This window comes from Lissotriton vulgaris, chromosome 11 (genome assembly GCF_964263255.1).
Source record: "Lissotriton vulgaris chromosome 11, aLisVul1.2, whole genome shotgun sequence".
Classification (NCBI taxonomy): Eukaryota; Metazoa; Chordata; class Amphibia; order Caudata; family Salamandridae; genus Lissotriton; species Lissotriton vulgaris.
In genome coordinates this window covers 274,662,703-274,669,976 of record NC_141699.1, presented here as the reverse complement: position 1 = coordinate 274,669,976, position 7,274 = coordinate 274,662,703, and the positions used below count along the sequence as shown (strand labels likewise).

Sequence of the window (7,274 nt, the reverse complement as noted above, 5' to 3'; positions counted from 1 at the left end):
TCACAAAACAGGTTAGTAGTTTTCAATAGAGGCGCACCATTGGGAAGGTAAAAACAGGATATGAAGCTATAACCGCTTTGTACTGAACCACAGTGTCCTACTCATGAGAGCAAAGGGCAGCAACACATTTTCAAAAGTACACAGTACAGAAATCTTCCCAAGGAAACTGAACCCCCGTCCCTCATCTAGTAAAGAAGTATATAAAAAAGAAGAAGAAGAGATACAAAGAGAGGAAAGAAAAGAAAGTAGGGCCATAGAAACAAAGAAATAACAAAAAGCACGTCCCATCCCCCAACCCCCACCCTGCATACCAGCAGAAGGCCATGGCCCACCCCCCTATAGGCATGCCTGTCGCCCCAGCAAGAACCCCGAAAAAGGGAAAAACGGAGGAGGGCCCTAGCTCCAGCCCCGATCGCACCCCCCCCCCCACAAACCCGAAAAGCATGTAAGCCCACCAAGATGGAAAGTGAGCATCACTTTACGTTCATCCCAATCCCCTTAAGTCACAAGCACAAGCCATGTTTCACTTCGTCACCAGGATCATCCACAAAGTACCATGAACAGTCTACGTTCAACCCTGGCCAGTCCGAACAGAAGTCGACAAGCTCCGTGTTCCATGAGCAGGCAAACTCAGTGGACCAACAATCTCGGTAGGGGCCGCCCCGGCCATAAGTAAAAACAGCAGCATTGATACAGTAACGCATCTCCATGGTTCACTCACCGTCGAGAAAACAAGGCACTGTAGATCAGGAGATGGAATAACAGACTGAGGGATAAAAAGGGCAGCAGACACACAGCCCCGGCCGCCGTGCTCACTGAACTCACAATCCAGCACGACACACCCCAGGGAATCCTCAACGTCAACAAACTGGGAAACGTCGGGCACCCGGTTCTCCTTTTGCCCGTCCGTCGTTAAAGATCCTACGGTCGTCTCTAAGTCATCCTTGACCAACCATTGACGTTTCAGGGCCGAGTGCAGGTCCGTGATAGCCAGAAGGATATCCCTCACCGTAGGTTCCACAGCCCCTCCGCCGATATGTACAACACTCCTCGTCTCCAGGGACCCTCCGAGCAGGATAGAGAGCTGACTCAACAGGCGGCCGGGAAGTTAATCGCTACTCGCGGCGTGCGAATGGGTCATAACGAGGCACACTCGAGCCCACATATACGCACAATGCCGCATGGAATCTCCACCGAAGTCAGCCTCAGATGGTGTGTGGTCGCTCTCCGGCAGCCCCCGGACAAAGTCCAGACCGGGCCGTTTACTCCAACTCGCAGCCGGGTATTTACGCAGTCACAGGCACCAGCAGAAACATGTGCAGCAAAACTCGGGGGGTCCAGCGCCGAGTCCTGCCCATTCACCTACGGCCGTGTGCGTCTTCAAGTCCCGGTCCGGATCACCGGACCAGCATGGCCAACCGGGGCTGATGTTGATCACTCCAGAGTCGGCTGCAGCGCTACTCGAGGTCCCGGCTCGCCCACAGTAAGGGCCGGAAACTTAACGACGACGGTTCTCGGTCGTCCGGGGTGGTTGTCATGCCGGAGTTACATGGCCGGGCACCGCTTGCGTTCATCTACACGGGCCCGCGATTGGGATGCAGGATTGATGCCAGGATGGTGCGGGAGGCGAGGGCGAGCGGCGGAGCCGGGCGTCTATGCGGCCATGTTGGCCGCCGTCTTGGCTCCTCCATATATGAGGATTTTTGATCTTTTTTCCCACCTAAGCCCTCCACCCAGTGCCCCAACCCCCCCTCCCTCCTGAGGAACCCTCCCAACATACCTGGCGATGAAACCGCCTTTGGCACCCCAGAAGAAATGCCTCTGGCTGAATGTAGATTTCAACTGACCCTAACAACGGGTCATTGTTAATAACGCACTTAAAGTTAAGTTCTTACTATATATATCTCAAATTCAGTTTACATTTTTCTCTAAATAACTCTATATATCACTCAGTGCTTTAAAAAAATTCTATTTTAAGTGCTTCGTATATACCCCCTCTTTTTTTTTTTTTTAGGGCAGTCTAAACCTCAACAACTCTTACTTCTCATAACTCTCTTAATTCTCTCTCATCAGAGCTAGTAGATTATCAACATCTTCGTATTGTGTAAAGCTGTACATTTTGTTTCTCCACATGATCTTTAACAGGGCAGGGAATTTCATCTGTACTTGGGCTCCAAGTGATCTCAATTCTGGCATTCTAGTACCAAGCTCCCATTGTCGCTGTGCTGTTCTTGCTCCTAAATCTGATCTAATGAGATATGGGTTTGCCCGATAGTGGAGATCTGATTTAGATCCCCAGGATCAGCTCTTTGACACTGAAGGTCTGAAAGTTTACCAATATTTTCCTCAGCACTTTCCTGTCTGCATGCAGCTTGAAAGGGTCTCTGTGTACCCTTTGTATCTCCGCCTCCAGGTCTATATCAGGACGGTCTTTTAGGACACCCTCCCTTAGAAGCCTGCAGACAAATCCTTAAATGTCATCCAATTCCTCACCCTCTGGAATCTTTAAAATTCTCAGGTTGTTTCTTCGAGCCTGGGTTTCCAATCTCTCCTCATCAGTAGCCAGAGATCTATTTTTTGCTCTCAAAATGTCAATGTCCTTTGAGTTTCCTCGTACGGATTTATTTAAGGCTATAACTTCCGTTTCCAGCTTTACAGTACGGCAGATGACGTCGTCTAACTTAGACTCCAGTAAATCAAACCTATCATGTATCGCCTTTTGGTTACCTTCTGAGATCTCGAATGTGGTCATTAGATCTCCCCTTAGAGAGTGAAAAAGATACCCCAGCCTGTCTCCGTCCATCTAGCCCGATTCTCCTGATCCTAGTCTTGATCTTGAAACCACCGTGAGACTCTGAACTTGGTCCGGGTCCGGATCAGGGTCAGGGTCTAGGTCCTGGTCTTGGCACTGGCCCCTAATTGAGTTCTCATCTTGGGTAGCTATCAGGCTATCTGAGGGAGGCTAAACTATTACTAAGGGTGTCTTAGGTCTAGTATCTAGAAGGCCTGTCGCACTGTCATAAGCCTGGATACTATTGGAGGGAGAGGGAGGAGGAAGGGAGGAGGGGGTTATATTGGAGCTTATTTGCTTTGTTTGCTTTAACTGAACCTGCTGTGGCTCCATATCTTGTCTTAAATTCAAGGCCACAGCTGCCTCAACCTCTTCACCCCCTGCCAACGCACCTGACTGTTCTGGCTGTTTATCACCCTCAGCATTAGACAGACTCTCTAGGGGACCAAAACGATTCTTTAAAGGAAACACAGTACTGCAATGCTCTAACTGCTTAGCTGGACTAGTTGACTGTTCCATGATTTTAAAATAGGTTTTAAGAGAAGGGGTATTCTTTATTGACTGCTGAGCAGTATTAGACCACTTAAGCTTTTTTACGCTAGTCGCCTTTTTCTTTTCCTTACAGGGGGTTAACGGCATAGGCCGCTCCCTCTGAAGGACCAGGTTTTAGAACCTAGCGGCGCCATGGAAAACGCCTGATGCCTTCGAGTTCCCTTGCCTTGGCAAACAGAGACACGGGACGCTTCTTGATGACGTCAAAGACCAAAGTTTATTGGCTGCAACCAGGAACAGAGATCTACGAAGCACAACACGGGTGGTTTGCCAGAGACTGCATGAATTCAATGAGCGGAGCATGGTCTTTTATGCCAAAAATCTCATTCCAAAGTAGCATCAGTTACATACAAACTGACCAATCACATGGTGACATTTCAAACATATCGCATGACGACAAACCCACTTTCCGTTGTCCAGCCCACCAGAAATGACCAAGCACATTCCAATATCTTGTTCGATCAGGCCGGACAAACCCATCATAAAACCTCAACCCATATCAGTGATTATGTCGTATAGGAAGGAGCAGAAACAGATTAGAAGCAAGATAGAAAGGTGGGTGCAGTGTACTGTAAACTTCGGCACGTCCTGCTCTTTGATCTTTATCTGACCAGCTGCTTAACAAGGAACAGGCTCAGCGAGGTCAGCCTCGGGCAAGGGAGTCAGTTCGGCCAGGTCATTCAGAAGTCAGTTAAGGTGTACGTGTCTCAAGGACTCGCTTGGCCGTAGCCATCGGCCTACGTGAGGGCAACCACACAAAATGGCTGCCATACACAAAATGGAACCCGAGGGTTCAAACAAAATCCCTAAATACATAGTGTTCTCATTGATCGATTAATGCGAAAACACTCGTAGACACCGCACTCATGATTTGCGGTCCGCTGACACCAAAATCGTCTATTTCCGACGACCTTTATTGAACGGGTTCGGAACCACCGAACCTCAGACCCTCAAACTACGGAACTACACCTCTCCTCAAAGTCTAAAGCTCCCCGTGCTTTCAATTGCTGCCGGGATCTCAACTGATATCTGTTTTTTCGTCTCCCTAGTGGTGGAGAAAGTCTGGCTTTTGAAAGTCTTGTTTTCAGGCCTAAACCAGCTGGAGCAAGTTCCGCCGCTAACTTCGAGAGCTCAGTTTACCTTTGTTTTGTAAAGCTCGAGTTATCCTCGGGTTTTGAAGCCCCCCCTCAATAGCAGATTTAACCGGGGCCTCTACCAATGCTAGATCCATAAACCCCCGCTTTGATGTTGACTTTAGGGATGATCCTGATGTTAACCCCTCTACACCACACCTTACCGCTTGTGCAGACTAATCCTGTTTTTTAAATGAGGTGCGGCTAGTTGCCTCGCTAGTAGCCTCGCAGACTGGCCCTCTGAATCTCTGTTGTGCAAGCGCGAGGCGCGTCTTAACCCAAAGGCTCCGCCGCTGTTCTCCCGGGTTTCCTGAATTCCGCTGTGGACACGCCTCCTCTCGCGTCATGCGAGTCAATCAATGCGCTGGTCCTAGTGCCACCGCCGTCAAAACTGATTACATGCCGGTCATCTCAAACAAAAGATAGGGAGCGTTTTAGTTCTCTGTAAAGCGTTATATTGCCGCATTCATCTGTAACTTACCCTTGCAGTACAGGGCATTCAGCCTCTCGTGAGCCCGCTGAAGCGTTCCGTGATATCAGCCTTCGGGTTTCTCCTGGAGCTGCCGCGACCGGCTCTCAGCCTGCCGCCATGTTCCTCTCTGACCGTTTAGGGTGGGTTTGGGGGTAAAGAAGGAATTTTTAAGGTTGGGGTGATTTTAGAGTACAGGGGCATTTTTAGGGTTTAGGGTGGGTTTGGGTTTTGTGGTGCAGGGGTATTTTTAGCGGTCAGGGTGGGTTTAGGCTTTGGGGTGCAGGGGTATTTTTAGGGTTAAGGGTTTGTTTGGGCTTTGGGGTACAGGTGAATTTTAAGGGGTATTAGGGTACAGAAGATTTGTTAAGCGTAAGGGTGGGTTAGGATTTTAGGGTGCAGGTGTATTTTAAGGACTCAGGGTGGGTTTTGTTTTTAGGGTGTAAAGGGTTATTATAAAAAAAGAATATATATAAATATGTGTATATTTATAACTAATACAAAATTAAATATTTAAAAAATGAAATGTATAAATATGCATATATAATATACATACATATATATATGTATAAATATATATGCATATATAAAATATATATGTACATAGATATACATATCTATAGCTATCTCTCTCTCTCTCTCTCTATATATATATATATATATATATATATATATATATATATATATATATATATATATATATATATATATATAGGTTAAGTACTTTTAGTAAGTTTATGCCTTCACCATGCATGCCTTTGTGTTGTAATGGCATGCGTGGTAAAGTCATATGCGGGGTAAATATGTGCGGGGAGATTGTATCGCAGAGTAATTGCACCCGCGTTGTAAAAATTGCGGAGTGATGGTATGCGGACTAAATGACTGCGGGATAACGTCCTATTCTGACGCTGTAGGTGGAAGGGCACTGGTATCTCCTTTAAGAGCGAGTATTTTACGGCTAATGGGGAGTAGGTCACGGGACCTTTCTCCTTCGTATGTGATGACTGCTTCCAGTGTCTAATTGTGTTCACCTTGGTAATGTCTGTGTTGTTTTTTCTATTAGCCCGATAAGGTGCGGGTGTCTAACTCCAAAAGCCATTGGAGCCACTATTGTTTTCACGGGAGGCAAGAACATCACGCTGGAAGTCTACCTTTATGTTTAATATGATGGACCTTTATCCTTCTGATTTATAGTGAGTACCGGGGTTCCTCACATGTGGTTGTGCAGCACTTTTACAAATAGGGATCTATTACACCCTTACTACAATATGATTTCCATGATAGTAGATCCGCCACAATAAACCTCTCAGGGCTAAGTTTAATGAGGGAGTTCTCTATCCTCACTTGGTCTCGTTCTTCTCGTTTTTTCTCTAACATTGGTATGTTGTGCACACGATTGTGGCACACAAGTGCAATTAAGCTAGTCTAATGCTTGTCCTATGCACTCTTTTTTTATGATTTATTTTATTTTCTTGTCCTAGGTATTGATCAGGAGCAGCATAATGGCCCGCCCTGACATGCATTCTGGGTATTTATCTTTGACTCTTTTTACTCACGTGCACTTCATTATTTTTTTCCTAAAGCCTGGTCCTGAAGAAGCGCCAATGACCTTAGCGGCAACCGAGGCGCAAACATGTTGGCCGTTTTTATAATACATAGGGATATTGTGCCATTTGGGATGATAACCCTCTTGGCAATATAAAAACTCTAAATCAGGGTATCAGATCATTACAACCTCTTGTAGGTTACTTCTTGTCAGTTGTAACTCACTATGCATGTATTTTTTGTTACCTCTATATAGGACCCAACCCACACACCCTCATGCACCATCCGACATGCCTCAAAAGACCTCCGACAAAGTGACCCTTCAGGGGACCCATAGGGAATTGCAGCGCCGGCCCAATGAGGAGCACATTCCTAATGATGAAGCATGACACCTTTCGGGGTGTGTGAGGGCAACAAGAGGCAAAACATGTTCTTTCCCCTGACTTATGGGCCCACCCTACTTTGGACTTCTTTTTAGGATTCTTTTTCCTTTTTATTACAAGGCATGTGGGTAACTTTTTGAACCCTGCCCAGGAACAGTGCCCTCTTTTTGATGGAATGTAATTTTGGGAGCATGGACACTGGACTAATAATTGGCTCCCATGCCCCCCCCCCCCCCTTACCCCCCTTATTCTGTTTTTGATAGAGATGACTTACAAATGTCAGCTATGGGAATATAATCCCTATAAATGCCGTTTAAGACCCTTTTTTACGTGTAGAATGGGCTCTAGGTGGAATAGTGTTCTCTTTGCTTTAGCATAACATGTTTGGAAATTTTTTTAAC

The 7,274-nt window shown here is 46.5% G+C and overlaps 1 protein-coding gene across 2 annotated transcripts in view; it reads right to left on the bottom strand.

Moving 5' to 3' along the window:
• Positions 1-1,998: 1,998 nt before the first annotated feature.
• Positions 1,999-7,274, bottom strand: part of THOC5 (THO complex subunit 5) — a 388,784-nt gene continuing 383,508 nt past the window's right edge. For both annotated transcript variants that reach the window (XR_015300896.1, XR_015300897.1), the window contains exon 21: positions 1,999-2,020. The gene's annotated coding sequence lies outside the window, so the exon portion shown is untranslated. The remainder of the gene's footprint in view (positions 2,021-7,274) is intronic.